Raw genomic sequence first — 18,911 nt, 5'->3', positions numbered from 1 at the left:
GGTTATTATGGGCTCCATGTTTGTGTCCCCCCAAATTCATAAGTTGAAGGCCCGATCTTCAATGTGAGAGTATTTGGAGGTATTTGGAGGGGCCCTTTGGAGCTAATTGGACTTAGATGAAATAGTGAGGGTGGGGTCCCCATGTGTGATTAGTGCCCTCAGAAGAGAGAGAGAGAGAGCCCTCTTCACATGCCTGCAATGAAGAAAAGCCATGTGAACACACAGTGAGAAAGTAGTCATCTCTAAGCCAGGGAGAGGGGCTCACCAGGAACCGAATCTGCCAGCATCTTGAGCTTGGGCTTCCCAGCCTCCAGAATTGGGAGAAATAAATATCTGTTGCTTAAGTGCCCCAGGCTATGATATTTTGTTATGGCAAAAGATGAAGCCACTGGTCATTTGCCTGGTGATCACAGTGTCTCTGGGGCCACTGTCCCAAGGACAGCTCTGGTCACTTGTGCCACTGTTTGGCCAGGAACTGATGGAGATGGCTGAGGGCGAAGCCATCCTCTGCTCCAGGACTGGCCATGAGCAGTCTCTCCATGCTCAGGGGGGTGAGGAGAGTCAATCAAGTTTGAGCCCAAGGCCAATCTTGGGCATGGACTGGCTCCATCACATTTAAAAAAGAATACAAAGTGAGTGTATAACCCCCAGAAACTCACTTCTTTGCACCACCAGGTGTCACCAGGTTGGCAGTGATTGCCCATTGCTGGGGCCCAGCTCCAATCTCTTCCTGGTGCTCACACTCTCCCGTGCTTCCTCTGCAGGGACCTTGGGGGGTTAGGAGATTTTTCCAGATACAAGTACTGTGCTTCCGCACCCAGTTTCTTTGAGTGCTTTTATTGTTTGCCACAATCCCCAGTTGTAAGTGAGGCACAAACTAGTGAGAAGAGAAAATCTAGGAACAGAGTGGGAAGTGGGAAGATGAGGACCAGAGATATAAGAGCCAAATGTCTGCTGCACTGCGATGGATGGGGCTGGGGTCCATGGACTGAAGGAACACCAGCTTTAGAAGATGGTGGTTGCCTTCCACCATGGGAACAGGGCTCGATAGGATACTAGCTCTTTCTTCAAACCTTCAGCCAGGACTTGGGCATTGGAGTCTGACTTTTGCTTACACCCATGCTTTTCTGTCACACCCATGCCTTTCTGTGTGACCCAGGACACATCACCTTATGCCTTTGAACCTCAGTTATCTCAGTGGTAATACGAGAGGGGCGGCATGGTATAGGTGAAAAGCTAATGGTTAGTGAAGAGCCAGTCTGGGGATCAGAAGTCCTAGCTCTAGTCTTCCTCCTGGCTCCGACACCCTGGGCAAATCACTTTCCCACCCTGGGCATTAGCAGTCTGGAGAATTATGGAGTTGGACTGAGTCAGTGGTATTCAAACAGTGCTCATTGCCATTCCAAGGGACACACCACAAATGGGAGAGATGAAGGCTCAGTTGACGGGGTCCTGGCCACACAGCAGCCCCCTGCTTGTCTCTGATTTGTGCAGTGAGGATCCCACATGAGATGGATTTGGGCACAAAAGCTCTGCTGTTTGGACAGGTCTGGACATCTATTAGGGATCCCCTTGGTCGTGACCTGCTTGAGCCTCTGGTTTTGGGGAAGGTCTCAAGGGAGAAGCTCCCACAATCTGACCCCTAAGGGAACTGACCCCAAGGAGGGGAGAAGGAGGCCAGAAGAAGTTCTGAGCTGATAGGAGAGGAGGGAGTGACGGCTGGACTCAGGCAGGCAGGGCCAGCCCACAGAGGCCATTCTGTGAAGTTAGAACTCTTGGGCTCTGCGCAGAAGTCTTTGAAGGGTCTGGAGCAGAGAGGCATAGTCTGACTTGGAAGAGAGAGAGAGAAGAGAAAGAGAGAGAGGTTCAGGCTGAGGTCACGATCACATGACTCAGGACACTCCCGAAACAGCGCCACCCAAAAGTGTCTGGAACAAATCTTTCCCCAGCCTCCACCTCATCTTCTCCTCTGTGCCCCTCCTTTGGGAGGAGACGAGGTGGAGCAAGTTTCTGAGGAAGTCAGAATTGACAGATAAACAATGAGGTCTGGGTCCTCCCCTGCAGGCTCTCTGTTCTCCGATGACACCCCTCCCCACTTTCCCCTGAGCTTCCTGCAATGAGGACAAGGAGACCACCCCTTGGGGGCTTCCCTCCTGCACCAATCAATTCTCCTCAATTACCAACAAATCTAAATGTGATTTATCTGTGCAAGAATCATTCCAATATCAGGCGAGAATCTATCAATAAAACCCCCTAAGGCAATCTTGCTCAGAGTTGTCAATAGAAGCTCTAAAGCACAAAGGCAGAGCAGCTAGCAATCAGAGTATTTTTGCCTCCCTCCCCCCTTTTTGGGGAGCACTTAATTAAGTCGACCAGAAGCTGTCAAAGATAATTTTCAAAGCGCATGACCTCAGCAGCTGACATTTGATAATATTACATTCCACGTTGATTGAAATTGATTTTCCCCTCTTTTTGGGGGGATGGGGAGAAGGTGGGAGGGTGAGGTTGCAGAAGAGGGGAAGCTTGGATCCCTTTGACTCTGCCTGGGACCAGCAGCCTAAGGGTTTCCCCAGAGCAGACTCCTAGGCTCCCCCGCCTGCAGTGGAACCAGGGTTGGACAGACTTTTTCCAGCAGACCCATCATCCGGAGCTGGTGGACAGAGCTCCCTCCACCCAGGATGAGAAATTCTGTTGTGCAAGAAGCACAAGCTAATACATATATGGTGCCCGGTGAAGTTGATGATGTCCAATGGCCTATTTGCTGGAAAGATAGTGGTACTGAGTGGGGAAAGCACGATGGAAGGTATAGATCAGCTGATCTCATTGGGTCCATCCTTCACATTAGCCATTTAGTCTATGATGGGCACACAAGGTGGCTCACCATTTTTGGCTTGTTGCTTTAATTGGTCCAACAGCTCAGCTCTCTTTTCCAGCTCTGAGCTCCTGAGAGCTTTAATAGAGAGTTTCTATAGCATTGAGCAGATGGAGATGACAGAGGGAAGTGCTCCAGGAGCTGAGCACAAGGTGAGGCACTTATAAACTCTGGGGCTCCTTCTTCAGGTCCAGAGCCTGAAGGGCTAAACATCGAAGAGTCATGGAAGTAACAAGAGGAGAAGAGAAGTGTACTCACTGTGGTGGGAAATCGGATCCACAAAAGTCTGATCATAATCATGCGTCTTGTTTTAAAGAGGAAAAACTAAGCTTGATTGTAGTCAACGGTCCTCTGTTACATAGCTTAAAGTTGCTAGGAGAATAGATCTTAAGGGTTCTCATCACAAAGATAACAAAAAAAAATGTGTAACTCTAAAAGGTGGTAGATGTTAATTAACTTACTGTGGCAATCATTTGTCAATACATGCTTCTATCAAATCATTAGGTTTTGCACCTTGAACTTATGCAATGTTATATGTCAATTATATCTCAGAAAAACTTGAGTCATTGAAAGTTTTATGCCTGGTGTTCAAAGGCATTGCAGAGTGGTGGAACAACCAGCTGTGTGGCTATGAGCAAGGTGTGTCTCCTTTCTAAGCCTGCATTCCCTCATCTGTATAAGGGGCTGCAAGGTTGTGTGGACTAAAGGATCTATACATCAAAATATACAATCTACAAAGAATTTAATCTGATGATAAATTCCTTTCTTCCTTCCTCCCCAAGGGATGGGCATATAGCTTTTTTATAAGACCCATGTCTTTCCCCTGGGCATTGCTGCCCTAAGAGTAGGGATGAAGAAAAACAGGGTACATAACAGTTACACTTGGAAGCATAATTTCAACCTTATAGAGATTCTGAAATCTTGATCGGAGCCTGTAAGGAAGTGTAACTGTCAATAAGCCTCTTTCCTTTGACTTTTTTTTTTTTTAAGATTTATTTATTTATTTATTTATTTATTTATTTATTTATTTATTTATTTGAGACAGAGAGAGACAGACAGACAGACAGACAGAGCTTGAGCACACGAACCAGAGTAGGGTTAGGGGCAGAGGGAGAAGGATTCCCACTGAGCAGGGAGCCCAACATGGGGCAGATTTCCACTGAGCAGGGAGCCTAACATGGGGCTTGATCCTAGGGCCCTGGGATCATGACCTGAGTTGAAGTTGGATGCTTAACTGACAGAGTCCCCCAGGCACCCTAACTTTTAACAAATACAGCTCTTACTATGTGCAGCAGAAGGGTTTGGTGCCATGTGTCAGCATCCATTGGCTCACCTCCAATGTCAGCTGCAACTGTGACGAGGCGGTTCCAGATGAGCTCAGACACATGCTGGCACTGGCCTAGGTCCATTTCAAGTGCATGTTCATTTCCAGCCCAGGGCCTTCTCCAGAAGGAAGCTGCTCAACCAATGAGCGAGGGCATCCCAGAAGGCAAGGGCACTGTTGTCTGGGAGTGGCTCACTTCCAATGAGGGATGGAAGCCAGTGTACAAACATTCCAACCTCTCATCCTTCAAACAACTTCAAATGGCATTCTCTCTAATGTTCAGAGGTCCTGCGGACTAGAGCAGCTACTGCCTATGGCTGCAACCTTGATGATGAGTCATTAAGTTGGCTTTTTCTCCTTCTCCACCCCATTCTTTCTGATCCTTCACACCTTTATAGGGTCACCTCCCAAATAAATGACCTGCACCAAGGTACTCAGCCTCTGCTTCTGGAGAGAACCCTGCCTTGAACATCAAGTCTTCAGAGAGGAGGGCTTTGTCTCTATCTGATCAAAAATTTTAGGGGATGAAGGAGCATCGTAGGAAAATGGAAAAGAAAGGAGAATTAACTTAGATATGTATAGAAATAAGCTTGCATTTTCTGATGCTGGGATCAACACAAAGATTGCAAAGGGGAAATGAGGATGTTCAAATGAGATTACACTGCAAGGAAAGTTCACAATTACATGCAAGGAGTCTGGGAGTTTGCTGAAACTAGCATCCCAATTCACTTCAGTGTTATAAGGAGAACTAGGGATCAACCTATGCTTCCCATACCCTGAAGACTATAGAAGAGGAAGGTCTTTGCCCAGGTGCCTTACCTGCCTTGGCCTTTACAGGTGATCCTTCCTGGGCTTCAAGGGGACTCCGTAGAGGGAGCTTGGGGGCAGAATTTGGGTGATAAAGGATAGTGAAACTACTCTGAGTAAGGAAATTGGAGAAATTAGGTTTTTGTTTCATAGATGGAAGAGCAAGAGACTTTGACCAGGTAAGAGGGGAAGAGCATAGGCTAGTACAGAGCCCAAGTTGTAGAGATGGCTAAGGTCTTCTTGGATTTATTATTATCTTCTTAATGAACTATGATGTCTAACGTGATTTCTGAGTGGCTTGTTCTGGTAGAAATCTCTCTACTTCCTCAAAAATTCCGTGAAGTCCACTACACATCTAGATCCCTTGTGTGCATGGAGTGTCTGGAAATCCATGGAAATTTTAGTCTGAGTCCTAAGCCAGGTAAACACTGGGTGCAATGGAGATAGTAAGTTCAGGGAAGCAAGATATTCTCCAAATATAACTAATTCTGGGGTTTGGGGGCCCAAGGATGGGATTTGCAGAAATCTTGAGGAAGACTTTGGACTTTCCCAAATCAATGGAAAGATGGCTTGGGTCAAACTTAACCTAAATGTTAAGGTGTATGGGGACCCAACTGATTTCTCAGTTCCCGAACACACAAGGACAGAAATCATTAGCCTAATACAATAGATAAGGAAATGGGGCTCAGTGCAGTCACATGGATTCCACACCTCATCATTTTTCCTTAAAGAATATTTTGTTGTGTGCCTGTTCGGTGGGAAACATCCCAGAAACATTTATACCTTGGTCCCTGCCCTCAAGGAATTTCTAATGAGCTAGAGCATAGCCAAAGGTGGACTGGACTCCATCTTTTGGAGAATGCTTGGCTCTCATGGTCTGCTGCCTCTACCTTCCCTGTGCTCACCAAGAATCAGGCATGAGGATCAACCACCTCCAGACCCCAAAATGGGTCCTCTGCCACACTGGATGAGTGAGGCTGGGAGCTTTTAATCATTGCACCAATCCAAATTCTTGCTGATGTGGTTGTGGCTAGATTAATGTGACCCATTAGCCTGCATTGGATAAAGAGTTTCCAGAAGCGGAGACTGATGGAGACGCTTCAGCAGCTTCTGGGATGCCGACGACTTCTGAGTGACTATATTAAGTATTTTGACAGTGACCTCCTTCTTTAGTGGACCTATCAATCAGAAGCAGTATTTTGGGTTCCTACTCCATTGGTAGGACCCTCTCTATTGTCCACCCCAACGAGGAGATGAGTCTGTGTTGACAGCCACAGGGTGTTAGAATGGAAATCATGAAGAGGAAAGAAACCCTTCTGCCAGCAGAGCTGCTGTTTCAAACCTCTCTCACTCACATTTGGAACAACAAACTTTGACTGATGATGCTTCTCCATATGGAGGGTCTTCCTATCTTCTTGTTTCTTGTCAAAATCTTGCTCATTCTTCAAGGCCCATTGCAAATCCCCTTCCTCAGGAAGGTTTCCCTGATGCTCTGGTCCTTATTATTTCTTGTGTGTGCAGGTTACCCGACTGTTACTTCTGTCTATGGCAATGTTCTTAGAGCATTGACCCTGGGAGTTGTTAATAGATGTTAATGTAAAAAATTATTCCGTTCTCAGGTACATTTGGGAAACACCAAGCTTAGCAGTTAAGTGGGTTTCTTTAAAGCAGGATGACTCAGAGCCTTTAATATGCTTACGTAGTTATAATGAGGGTGACCATATAATTTATGATCCAACTGAGGACATTTAGAGAGTAAAAGGGGTGCCATTCCTAATGATGCAAGACAATTGGTGCAAACTGGAATTGAACAAACTGGAATATATAGTCAACCTAATTAAAATCTCTCTGAGTGGTATTTTCAAAACTTCTTAGAACAAGGAGTCCTTTGGTTAAGGAGCATATCTCAGGAATAGTATTGTATGGATCACACTTTGGGAAATGCTGGTGTGCTGTGTGACTCAATCGCATATGAGCTCCCTAAAAACAGGGTCTGTGTCATGTTCATATTTGTTCCCCCTTGGCACCTAATGCAATTAGCAGAGGCTCAATAAAATACTGACTGAAAATTAAAGTAGGAAGAAAATTACTTTTATTTTCCTTGGGCATCTCAAGTAAGAGGTTATTCTAATGGGTTTGAATACATACAGGGCAGGTTTGGGGTTTTGTTTGTTTGTTTGTTTGTTTGTTTGTTTTTTGAGTCTGGGATTCTCCAGAGAAACAGAACCAATAGGATGTGTGTGTGTGTGTGTGTGTGTGTAGATGGATGATAGACAGATATTGATTTATTGGTTCATGCTATTGTGGAGACTTAGTAAGTCCAAAATGTGCAAGGCAGGCCAGGAAGCAGGAGACCCAGAGAAGAGTTACAGTCTAAGTCTAAAGGCTGTCTACTGGCAAAATTTCTTCTTGCTTGGGAGAGGTCAGTCCTTTGTTCTGTTTAGGCCTTCTACTGATTGGATGGGGCCCACTCACATTACGGAGGTTAATGTACTTTACCGAAGTCCACTTATGTAAATGTTAATCTCATCCAAAAACCATTATCATAGAAACACTCAGAATAATATTTTACCAAATACCTAGGTACTGGGGTCTAGCCAAGTTGACACATAAGATTAACTATCATAACACATATGGGAAGCTCCCTTACCTCTAGCTGGGGATGTGTTTAAAGCAGTGGACCCAACTTGAGCCTCCACAGAGCCATAGGTATCTCAGTATCCATGGTGGACTATGGTGGGGTCAGCAGGTCTTGAACTGAGTGAAGGTCTTTGTCCAGAGAGGAGTCATGGGAAAGACAGGAATGGGGACACAGCGGCTGTCTCTCCCACTAACTCATGTCTGAGCTTTCTGGTGAGAGGGAAAGAGTAGAGCTGTCACCACGAGGGTTTTGATGAAGACCTGAGGCCCTCATGGTGCTGCTGTTTCTAAATGACAAACTGAGATTCAGAAGTGGGGGTAGCAGCACTGTCCCACTTCAGCATGGAGCAGAGAATGACCCCGACAGGGCCAGATCTGGGGGAACTGCAGTACCGAGCCTGAATCTCATCTTAATAGAACACTGTAAGGGTTGATTCAGCTGCCATAGGACCTTCTCTTTTTTTGCCCTGTGCCCTCTCCCTTTCTTCTGGCCTGAACCTTGGATGTGATGCCCACAGATGGAACAGCCAACTTGCAATCTCAAGAACCAAAGTCACATGCTAAGGACAGTGGGTCAGGAAGGGAAAAAAAAAGCCTGTTTCTTGAGTACCACCCCTGTGCTACCTATCCTGGGACTCTGTTCTACAAGAAAAATAACATTTATTTCATTAAACAGTTATTCGTACTGTCTAATCTGTCATATATCACGCTAAGACTTTAGGGCTTAAAACAACTGCAGCACTCATTCTGCTCATGAACCTGCAGTCTTGGCACATAGGCTACCCATCTTGGCTCTACCTGGGGTCAGCTGGGGCAGTTGGAAGGGTCCAGGGCTGGAGTTCCCTGAAGGTTTACTTACTCACAGGTCTGGTAGTTGATGATGACATGACTGAGGCCTAAGTTAGCTTCAGCTAGAACATTTACGCGTGGCTTATGAGTTCCTCTCTACATGGTGGGTGGGCTCCAAGGTCAAGCAACCCAAGAAAGGCAGATCCAGCCTATCTTTTATGACCTAGCCTTGGCTGTCACAGTGATGCTCCCACTGCATTCTGGTCATGGAAACAGCCACCAAGGCCAGTCCCATTGCAAGGAGAGGGAAGCAGGGTTCATCTCTTTATGAGATAGAAACATGTACAACTGGAAATGTGGCTGTGGCCATTTTTGTAAAATATAATCTGCCACCGTGCTTTAGACAGGTTTCTGCTCCACACAGCTGCTGGCAATTCTAAGTGCTAGAGAAGGATCACTGCCATGGGGCCGCTTCTCCCTTCCCTCCAGGCCTCTGGGCTGTTTTATGAGGTCTCACAATGCTATTACACTGTGACCCCACCAAGTAGGCAATGGTCAACCTTGAGGCGCAAGATACTTCCCAAATTGCATTCAGTGGGCGCCTTAACATTGCGTCTGATCACCGACAATGCTTTGGGACAGATCCAAAAGACGCCGTGACTCTTAAAGGTGTTCACAGTCTCATTCGGGTATCCATATTCACACACAGGGCACAAGGAGCAAATAGGGACGCAATGGTAAGTAAGGCTGTTTCTGGAAAGGGTGATGCAGACCAAGTGCTACAAATGATGAACGGATGTGACGCGGTGGTGTGGCCTGAGGCCAGCCAGGGATAGCTCTGCGGGGCATACTGGATGGGGGAAGGAATGGGAGCTTTCTCAGCAAGGGACTCACCTTGAAGGTGGGGCCCAGCAGGAGCTTGGTGTGTGCCTGGGCCTGGAGGCAAGAGCACTGTTTGTTCAATGGGATCTTAGAGCCCAGTAGGGAGATCCACTGCAGGTGGCACCGGGGCAGGAGGAGGGGAGGGGTACAGACAGGGGCTCCTTAAGGCATCACACCACCAGAGACCTTCTCACTGGGTCCTTTCTAGAGGGATAAGGAGATTGGCTTGTCATCTCGAAGTGCAAGGAGGGAACAAAGAACAGCCTCCTTTCTTCTCCTGACAAGGAAAGCCATACCTTATGGATTTGTTCGAATCACTAGAGGACACCCGGTATGTTCCAGGTGCCAATGATATCGATGTGAAACCGCTGTGCGCACAGGAGTGTCCGGCCTACTGGGGGCACACAACAGAAACTGGGCTACTGGCCCGACCTAGTGGTGGGGGAAGTGTGATAGTACAGGGCGGAGATGGAAGAGGCCAGAAGACCACTCACTGCGGGGTGCAGGAGCCAAGGAAGGTGTCCCAGAAAAGGGGGTTTCTAACTTAGTGCCTTGAGGGAGCGGGAGGTAGCCTTCCCTCTAGCTGGTTGCTGGATAATGTGAGCTGCCGGAGTTGGGGGCTGGCTAGACACTGAGTTGGGAGGATGGAGGCTTTAGTGGAATTTTTGTCTCCATTAGCTGTGTGACCCCAGAACAATTACTTTACCTCCCTGGGCTTCACATGCCCTCAGCTACAAAATGGTGAGGGTGGCCGATGACCTCTAAGGTCTCTTCTGGCTCCAAAATTCTATGGCTGTCAGAAATCGCTTCCTCTGAAAAGAATTTATGCGGAGGTGCTTAAGGAATGCATATGTTTAGTTAATTTAGCTCAGCTTCATACGTACGAATTACGGCTACCCAGGAGAGACAGGGTTCTATTAAAAGCCTGGCATTCGTTTTGATCACGCTTAGAAATACTGCTGGAAACATCAGCAATGCACACGAAACCTCCTCTCACTCATACCCCAGACAGATGACAAAGTGATAAGCAGAGCTAATTCCCTGGGGCAATATTTCTTCCCAAAGCATAGATATGGGTGAATTATTGCCATTCTTAATTGCCTAATGATTTTTTTCCCCTTTCATGTAATCTTTTCGGGGGGTTGTATTTTTACCATCTTGCAAATTCATATTGGCAGAGTGATATACATTGTCGAATAAAACACAGTGGCCAATCCATCAAAAATCAGGCTGCAGTTGCCTTGAGTTTTTTGGAGAGAGACTGTAAAAGGGGGAGGAGTGGAGGGAGAGGGGGAAGGTGCTTCAGTGAGGTGGGCGGTCGCTTTCCTGCTGGTGGATCAGCAGTTCTCAGGGCTAACCCTGAGATGGGCTGAGCATTCCAATTTACTCCGAGCTCTTTTCCTTCTGGGTTCAAGTTTTGGTTCTTTGGGGTGTTTGCCTTATTAGCCACAGCTGTCTGGGGAACTCAGAAGGCAATTAGACCAGGGAGTGAGCCGTTTAGGGGATTGGTAATGGAATGTGGATTCTTTTCTCCCTAACTTAATTGTTTGCATCTGACCAGAAATCATTACCAGCTGATGGCTGCTTGGTGGCATCAGTGAACTAAAGTGGTGACCCAGTGGAGTTCTTAGCACTTGATGGGAGAGGGTTCTTGGGAGAGACCTAATAGAGAAAGGGGTTCTCTAAGGAGAGAACTAAAGCTCCTTTGGTGGTGAGGAGGGTTTGCCCTAGACTTGTGTATCCAGTGAGAGGTGATTTTGCTACTGTGTTGCCTCCTATTCACTTTCGGGGATGTGAGGGCCAATGACAATGACTGAATGACTTTGGAGATACCCTGCCCACAAGTCCTTGATGGGCTGTAAATGGTTCTAGCCTTCAAGGCACATTAGGGTTAGATGTGAATCTTCCCAACCTCCATTTGCTCCAGGCTCCACCTCAGACCAATTAAATCTGAATCTCTGGAGATGGGACCTGGGCATCAGTATTTGCAAAGCTAGGTTTTTCCAATGTACAGCTAAAGTTGAGAGCCATCCCAAAAGGAAAGTTTCATCACCTCTTACTTGGGAAATAATTATCTCAAATTGCTTGGTCAAGACAGCGATAGGTGAAGGGAATGAGGAAGAAAAGTCAGGAGTGTGGGGACCCCTGAAAGCAACAACTTCAACAAGTATTTATTGAGACCTGTTATGCACCAGGCACTGGACTAGGGCTGCTGGGGCTGCAGCTGGAATGAGACGGTCTTTGAGCTCACCGTTCCCCTAGAGGATACCAACAGTTGATCCCAATGGCAAGCATGCAGGATGCCAAGAGAGAACAAAATAAAAAACCCAAAATCTAAAGGGTGAGGAAGGATAGGGTGAGTGAGAGGGAATTCAGATTGATCCAGGCCAGTGATGTCCAATGAAATGGAACATATTACAAAAAGAATATAAAATAAAATATAAATTATATATGTAATTTCAAATTTTCTAGCAGCGCCATTAAAAAGTAAAGAGAAACAAGCAAAATTAATTTTAATAGTATATTTTATTTAACCCCATTTTGTCCAGAATATTATCATCTCAACACGTAATCAGTCTAAAAATTACTAATGAGTTGTTTTACATGTTTTTGCACTAAGTCTTCAAATTCTGGTGTGTGTGTGTGTGTGTGTGTGTGTGTGTGTGTGTTTATACTGATTGTGCATCTCAATTTGGACTAGTCGCATTTCAAATGTTCAGTAGCTAGAGGATAGTGATTTTTTGCATTGACTGGTCAGTGCTGCTTTAGGGAGAGGGAATAGTGCATTTGCCACAGTATGTTGGGGAAGGTGGGATGTCCAGTGTGGTGAGGGCAGAGTGAAGGGCATGGCAGGCGTAGTCTGGACAGCTGAGTAATTTGCAGGTCAAGTGCAAAGTGCAAAATGAAAATGCAAAACTCCTTATTCAAAAACTACGAGAAATTTAAGATTGAAAGAGCAGAACATTACATCACGTTGAGGGCGGGACCCAGGCAACTGCACAGGTTGGGCACTCGAAAGCTGGTCCTGGGCGTGGCAGGCACCAAATCGCCATGCCAGACCGTATTCTCCTTCTCCTCCTCCTCCCTTGCACCTGGAGGCCCCATCTTGATGCAGTACTTCCTCTTCTCAAGTGCGTTAGGGAGGCCCACCCCTCCCCAGCCTCAGGGAGATGTGGATGGCCTTAAAAGCCATCTAGGTCATTTCATTCCCTTTGCTTGTGCCTGGTCTAGAAGGTCCATTGATAAAACAGGAAGCTGGCTGATGATCATTGGGAAGATCATCCTCCTACTATGCTGAGTGAAGTAAGTCAATTTTAAGAAAGACAATAACCATATGGTTTTACTCATATGTGGAATATAAGAAATAGTGAAAGGGATCATAAGAGAAGAGGAGGGGGGACCCAAGTGGGGAAAAATTAGAGGGGGAGACAAACCAGGAGGGACTCCTCAACTCTGTGAAACAGAGGGTTGCAGAAGGGGAGGAGGGTCGGAGGTGGGGCAGACTGGGTGACAGGCACTGAGGAGGCACGTGATGGGATGAGTATGGGGTGTTAGACTATATGTTGGTAAATTGAATTTATAAATAAATAAATAAATAAATAAATAAATAAATAAATAAATAAATAAAATATAAGATCAATAAGATCACCCTCCCTAATGTAACACTGTGAAAAGAACCTGTCCTGCCAGAGGCTGCCTGTGGCAACAACAGCTCCTGAAGACTGAGCTGCTGCAGGCTTCATGTGACTCAAAGAGAATATTCAGGAAGCTTCATGGAGACCTGACTTGGTTAAACCATGGAATGGATCAACTCTGGAGCATCCTTGCCACTGGCCTTCTTGTTAGGTGAGTTAGTAACTGTCATAGTTCAAGGCACTTCTGGATGGGCAGCCCAAAACCTCTTTGTGGACTCAGTGTAAGATGGGGACTTACGAAGGCAGGCTGTAGGGGTTCCTGAGGGGCTCAGTCTGTTAAGCATCCGACTCTTGATTTCAGCTCAGGTCATGATCTCAAGGGCTTGGGATAGAGCCCCACGTTGGGCTCCGTGCTCAGAATGCAGCCAGCTGGAGGATTCTCTCCCTTTCTCTCCCTCTGTCCCTCCTGCTCCTCTCACACACACTCTCTCTCTAAAATAAATAAATAAATCTCAAAGGGGGAGAGAGAGAAGGCAATCTATGAAGTACTTTTTTTTTTTTTTTTTTTTTTTAAAGCAAGGAAGCACCTTGAAGGGTCACCTATCCCCAGTTTCTTATCTGGTAACCAGCTGACATCCTTATTCCCTCACTGTCCTCAGGCAGATTTGGGATCAGGCCCCATGTTCAAGATGGTGAGTGAACCTATATGGGGGATTTAAATTGCTTCTCTTGGAAACGTGTGCTGGCTGTGGTTGACTAGGAGTGGCATCCAAAGTAACTGCCACTCTTGGTCAGCATCAGATTTTCAGCTCCTGAAAGATTTGGGGCCAGTGTCCTGCCTCAGAAGAAACATATAACACATGAGAGGCATAGAATACATATTCATGTTTCCTCTCATTTCTCTTTCTCAGGTTACTTCATTGTAGAATCGAATGAAATAGCCAAGGTGTGTATAGGTCTGTATGAACTAAGAAGCCATGAACTGATTTTGCTGGTCAGGGTAGAAGGCTTACAGTGGGTAAGAATCCTTATTTCATTCAACACAAATGAACAAGTATTTATTGAACATTATTGAGTACTTATTATACACTACCTATAGTTGAAAAATTGACTATGCTGTGCTCCAGGGAGGCAGAGTTTCAAAGCAAGGTGCTAGCAAATGGCTTCTACATGCCCATCATGAAAGAAGAAATTCAGGGTGCCTGAATTCAGTTAGGCCTCTGCCTTTGGCTCTGGTCGTGATCCCAGGATCCCGTATCTTCTCCCTCTCCCTGTGCCTCTCCCCCTGCTTGTGCTCTCTTTCTCTCTCTGTCAAATAAATAAATAAAATATTTTTTAAAAAAAGAAAGGAGGAAAGAAAAGAAAGAAAGAAGAAATCTACTTGGCCAAAAAACAAATGTAGAAGTGTTCAAATGTGTTAGAAATCCGGGCAATAAAAACTGACATCGTCATGAGATACCACTGCACACTCATGGGCTCAGCAAAAATTAAGTCTGAGAAACGAAATGTGGGCAAGGAAAAGGAGCAGTGAAAACTCCTGGTGAGAGTGTAAAATACTACAAATGATTCGCAAAATGTTTGACATTATCCAGTAAAGTAAAAGCTAACTCCTGCCACACGGTAATTTGCTTCTTAGGAAAATGCACCTCAGGAAGCGCATCCTGATGATGCTCGAGTATGAGGCCAGTCCTCCGAACAACCCGAATGTCCACCAACTGCGGAATGGGTACGTAGTTTGTCATCTGTCAGTGCCATGGGCATGAGACAGCCGTGCGAGTGAGCAGACCACCGCTTGGCTGAGTCTGACTTCCTGTCGTGGCCTGGTCGCTTCCAAGTCATGCTCTGTAGCCAATAACCTCTTCGGGCCTCAGTGTCATCACCTGGCGAGGAGCAATGGTCCTACCCGCTTTACCACGTTGGCGTGAGTCTGATAGATGACTGTCACACTCGCTGGCTCACTGTGAGCCTCGCTGCAGAGCTAGTGGAAGAATGGGACACTGCGGTCTGCACGCTGCCTGGCAACTTCCCCCTCAGACTCAGGGAAGGCTGAGGATGAGCCTCCGCCGGTGAGGCTGGAAGGGCCTGAGCGCAGACTCAATGCAGGTGCTCTAGGCGGAGCAGAGCCAACAGAAAGGGACTGCGCCAGGGAATGGGAGCCCAACGGGAAACCGGGGGAGACAAGGAGAAAAAGAGAAGCCCCCCTATTTTGGAGAGGATGTCCAAACAGGGCCATGATGGTGCCAGTCCAGCCGAGCCCGGGCCTTCCAGAGTCAAGGGGCTCTCGCCCTGGGGAGAAGGTGTGAGCATGTGTCCTACACAGGGCAGAGCAGACATCAGAGGGTAATCGGGGGCCTGCTGTGTCATCCCACAAACTCCTATGAGCAGAAGAGGAGGGAGATGGAGTTGAGACTTGGGGAAATGGGAGTAGAGGCTGGTGGAGAAAATCAGGCCCACCTGTGCAGTTGGGAAGCAGGTCAGGCTCCCTGGGCTCCCCAGGGACCAGGGAGGCAGGGTGCTAATCTAGCAACTGCTCCTCTTGGCCGCCCGCCCACACCAGCACCCGGCCCCCGAGCGGCCACAGTTGGCTCGGGTGGCAGCTGTCCCGCTCTGCCCAGGACCAAGGTGGTTCCCAGGATACTGGCCTTCAGTCTAAAAACCGGGACAATCTCGGGTACACCAGGACACATCGGTCACCATTTAGAAGGACTGAGACCTACGTGAAGTTCTCTGGATTCCTTTGTTTTATTTTGTTACAAACGAAGAACAAAGCTTGATGAGGGACGAGGAGCTCCTGCCAAACACGGGGGGAGAGGGCAGCGAAGAGAAGTATATACAGGTGGGGTCCCGGCGGCGACATGCTGTGTCTCTGTCCTGGTGATGAGGGGAGACTCAAGCTTTCACACATCTACACTTCTTTCCAAGTTCACACTTGAACACTCCAGGTTCCTTAGGGTTTGTTTTTGTTTTGTTTTGTTTTGTTAAAATTTTCAATCTCCTAAAGGTCTGGTTTACATTTCAGGAGACTAGCTTGACTGCACAGAAAAACAGACCATGATTCCTCTCTCCTGAATCAGTAATTATTAAGGAAATCACAAAGAAAGAGACACCGGGCCACGTTCTGGCGGGGAGGGAGGGGGGCACAGAAGAGGTAAATTCTGTTCCCCTGAAGAGTTTATAGTCTGGTTAAGGAGACGTACTGAACCCATGAGTATGAAGAAAAAAATAGAACAGAACAGTCATTTTATCTGCAACAGGATGGCACCAGGTAGGAGTTCAGAGAAGATGCAGGTTCATATGGGCTGGTGATCCTTCACTAAGGGGGTGTCCCAGAAGGAAAGTGAGCCGGGTAAGTAGAGAAGAAAAGGAGGACATTTCAGGCTGAAGGGGTGAGGAAAAGTAGCACCAAGCAGGGGCTGACAGCTCTGGTACCTGCTCTGACTCGTCTCGACTGCTTTGGAAGCTACTAAGATGCAGGCACCAGGCATCCCAGCCCCCTGCCCCTGCAAGAACAACCCGAGCTGCTGCCTGTGAGGCTTGGCTTCTTTCCTCCTGAGCTGTGTGCCTGGGGGAGCCACTTAGTTACCCTTGCCGGGCCTCTGTATTCTCATGGGAACTGCAGATGACAACCCCCTCGACTTTGTGGTCACACGCGAAGTTCCAATGAAAACCCGGGTGTGAAACATGCCCGACCCTTTAAGTGATGATACCAATGGAAGATGATTACAAATCTGCACCCTCCCACATCCTGGGCAGGACGAACATTCGATTAGTTTTGCCCAATGAATGAATGAAGTCAGCTTATTATTTTTTTCCCCCCAGAAGTCTCCAGCACCTGGCGGAATCAGGGACATGGGATGAACCACAAGAACAAAAATCCCCCCAAAACTCACTTCATTTTTGATCCTTGGGATGGAAAACCAGCAGAAAAACCCAACCCCAAACAGCCAAGGCAGGGGTACTGCCGAGGTCTTTGGGGTCTTCAGCTGTTTCCCCCCCCACCCCGTCCCTTCCCCAAACACTACCCCGCCCTTCTCCCTTAATTGCCAATCCTCAGCCCCGGGGCGGTACTTTCAGAGCCTCCTAAACTCCCTTAAACCATTTGCTTGTAAACTCCTCCACTTATCAGCCTCTTGTCAGCCGCCACCAGGAGCAACACGGAGGCCTTAATTGATCAGGGAGGGCAGTAGCCTTGAGAACTAGATTCAGGTATTGACTTCCGAGGAGCCAGTTTCACTCCGGCCTCCACAGCCAGGAGCCGCCAAATATCAAAACTATTAACCTCTGGCCCGAGCAGTTGGCGAGGCAGCCCAGCAGCAGTAATTAGGAAGTCAATCGGAATCGCCTGTCTCACTTACACTGGCATGTCAATCAATAGCCGCGGTGACAGGTTCATTAGGCCCAGGCCATGCAAGCCCAGCCTGGAACAGCCTCATAAAATACACCAACGACTCGGGGCAGAGAGAAATCTGCTCGAAGGACTGGAGTGGATGACAATATGTATTGATTAGGGCTCCAGCAATTTATGAAGTGCTACTTGTTGGCCAACCTTTCTGACTCAGTGCTAAATTTTCCCCAAGTAGTTGCAAGATGAAACCAAATATTACCCTTTAAAAAAATGAGAGAAAGCAGGCTGTTGTCTGACAGGGCATTTTTTATATTAGTTACTCCTAGCAAATAATCTATCGGGGTAAAACTTCAATAGTTAGTTAAGGCTGAAGCGGTACCTTTGTCTCTGTGACCATCAGACTTTGAAAGAAGACATCCATCTGGAGAAGAAAAAATATGATTTGACGTGTGATTAGGTTAAGACTCTACCTTCGGAGAGACAGGGTGATTTAGGCATTCATTTCTTCTTGGCGTTTTTAATGGCTTGTCTGGCTTGTTCCAGGGGGACGGCTGACACCTGGTTTTCAGAGCTAATTTAAGAGCTCAATAGAGGAGGGGGGTACGTACAAAAGGGTACTTGCCAGCTCCTTCCCTGTCCTCACGGATGACACTGCTTGACCACATTTGCCAGAGACCTTGCCTGCCTCTGAGCCCACTGAATAACAGGGCAGTTATTCTGAGCCTCATTCTGGGCCGTGGCCTTGAAAATAGCACAGGGTAGGGTGATATGTTCACTGCGTAGCCAGACTTACAAGTCACCTCACTATCAGCCCTTGGGAGATGGCCAGAGGCCTGTGGAACGTCTGATGTTTCCTGCTACAGGGACCAATGCACCTGCACCTGCACGTATGAATTCATCACCAAATGGATGCTTGAGGTGGCTTTCTATATGAGAAGACTCCAAAATCTTATGACATGCCTCAAAGTTAGTCCCGTTCGGACTGTCCCCAGAGGTATGACCTAGTCACAAGCTGTGCGCACCCCAAAACAGAGACACGGCGGTCCGAGTCGGCTCAGAAGGGCTCGATTCAGTCTCTGAGTTGGTATGAATTAGATGCCCCCACCCCCCGCAACTAGGTTTAGTTTTTGCATCTATAAACTAGGATGCAAAATGCCACGGCTTCCATCCAACATGGTTATTGTGGAGTAATGTTGAAATAATGGAACGGCAACATTTTGGGGGAAGAGGGCAAAATACTGTAGAGGGAGGTTTATGGAAAAGACATCGACTGTGTTCATCCCAGGTAGAAGGGGAGGTTCCAAAAGGTTATATATGAGCTGAGATTTTCTCCCCTGACATCTCACCGGCAAGGCCAGATCAATCAACCTGCAAATGTTTATGGAGCTTTGTACAATATTGTGGTTGAGCTCACCTCCCTCTCTTCTGGTTTCAGTTACAGGAACTCAATAATGATGAAGAAAGGCAAAAAATCGGTTGTTCCCAGCTAAGTTCCAAGTCACCTCTCTTTATTCAAAACCTGTTCCTTATGCAGGTGTTTCTCTTGTCCTGTAGGTTCCAGGAATCTGGCTTATGGGTCCCAAACTCCAGCCCTACCCCGCTGTGGGCTTCATTTAA

General features: G+C 47.1%; 2 long non-coding RNA genes across 15 annotated transcripts in view; one reads left to right on the top strand and one right to left on the bottom strand.

Annotated features, from left to right (window-relative positions):
- Positions 1-8,797, bottom strand: part of LOC102156787 — a 52,865-nt gene extending 44,068 nt beyond the window's left edge. For 2 of the 14 annotated variants that reach the window (XR_005362409.1, XR_005362412.1), the window contains exons 1-4: positions 8,503-8,710; positions 7,654-7,853; positions 3,131-3,268; positions 660-1,829 (exon numbers count right to left, since the gene is read on the bottom strand). This is a non-coding gene — a long non-coding RNA (uncharacterized LOC102156787). Of the gene's footprint in view, positions 1-659; positions 1,830-3,130; positions 3,269-7,653; positions 7,854-8,502 lie in introns of all 14 variants that reach the window. The other 12 variants (XR_005362413.1, XR_005362407.1, XR_005362410.1 and 9 more) reach the window with 12 other exon arrangements.
- Positions 8,716-14,033, top strand: LOC111096745. Its single transcript, XR_005362420.1, has 3 exons — positions 8,716-9,169; positions 12,990-13,160; positions 13,861-14,033. It is a non-coding gene; the product is annotated as an uncharacterized LOC111096745 (long non-coding RNA).
- The last annotated feature ends 4,878 nt before the right edge of the window (positions 14,034-18,911 follow it).

Source organism: Canis lupus, chromosome 7 (genome assembly GCF_011100685.1).
Source record: "Canis lupus familiaris isolate Mischka breed German Shepherd chromosome 7, alternate assembly UU_Cfam_GSD_1.0, whole genome shotgun sequence".
Lineage (NCBI taxonomy): Eukaryota > Metazoa > Chordata > Mammalia > Carnivora > Canidae > Canis > Canis lupus.
The sequence above is the reverse complement of the archived record's forward strand: the minus strand, read 5'-3'. Positions and strand labels throughout refer to the sequence as shown.